Source organism: Anomaloglossus baeobatrachus, chromosome 10, assembly GCF_048569485.1.
Source record: "Anomaloglossus baeobatrachus isolate aAnoBae1 chromosome 10, aAnoBae1.hap1, whole genome shotgun sequence".
NCBI lineage: Eukaryota > Metazoa > Chordata > Amphibia > Anura > Aromobatidae > Anomaloglossus > Anomaloglossus baeobatrachus.
This window is the reverse complement of record NC_134362.1, coordinates 189,554,244-189,554,970: the sequence shown is the minus strand read 5'-3', so window position 1 is coordinate 189,554,970 and position 727 is coordinate 189,554,244. Positions and strand designations below refer to the sequence as shown.

The window sequence follows — 727 nt, the reverse complement described above, 5'->3', positions numbered from 1 at the left end:
TAAATAAATAAATAAATAAAAACTCAAAAAATCTTGCAGTTTTCACACTGGTAACTATTCTAGGCCTATTATTAGAATCACTTCTTGTATTCTGTGCAGTTTACTTTTCAGCAGCCTCACTATCATGACAGACAGAAATAGAATGAAACATAACACCTCTGTAACCAGCAGCTAACAGAGGATCCAATAGATGAAGTCACAGCTCACCTTCTACCCTCCTGTACAATGACTGATATCACCTCTATATACAGTAGATAACACAAGATCCACCATTTACAGTGCCTACAAGTAGTATTCAACCCCCTGCAGATTTAGCAGGTTTACACATTCGGAATTAACTTGGCATTGTGACATTTGGACTGTAGATCAGCCTGGAAGTGTGAAATGCAGCAAAAAAGAATGTTATTTCTTTTTTTATTTTTTTTGTTAAATTGTGAAAAGTTTATTCAGAGGGTCATTTATTATTCAACCCCTCAAACCACCAGAATTCTGTTTGGTTCCCCTAAAGTATTAAGAAGTATTTCAGGCCCAAAGAACAATGAGCTTCACGTTTGGATTAATTATCTCTTTTTCCAGCCTTTTCTGACTAATTAAGACCCTCCCCAAACTTGTGAACAGCACTCATACTTGGTCAACATGGGAAAGACAAAGGAGCATTCCAAGGCCATCAGAGACAAGATCGTGGAGGGTCACAAGGCTGGCAAGGGGTACAAAACCCTTTCCAAGG

The 727-nt window shown here is 38.1% G+C and overlaps 1 long non-coding RNA gene across 1 annotated transcript in view; it reads left to right on the top strand.

The window, feature by feature from the left end:
- Positions 1-31, top strand: part of LOC142255439 (uncharacterized) — an 89,952-nt gene extending 89,921 nt beyond the window's left edge. Inside the window, exon 4 of the long non-coding RNA XR_012727421.1 lies at positions 1-31. This exon is cut by the window's left edge and continues 837 nt beyond it. This is a non-coding gene — a long non-coding RNA (uncharacterized LOC142255439).
- Positions 32-727: the final 696 nt, after the last annotated feature.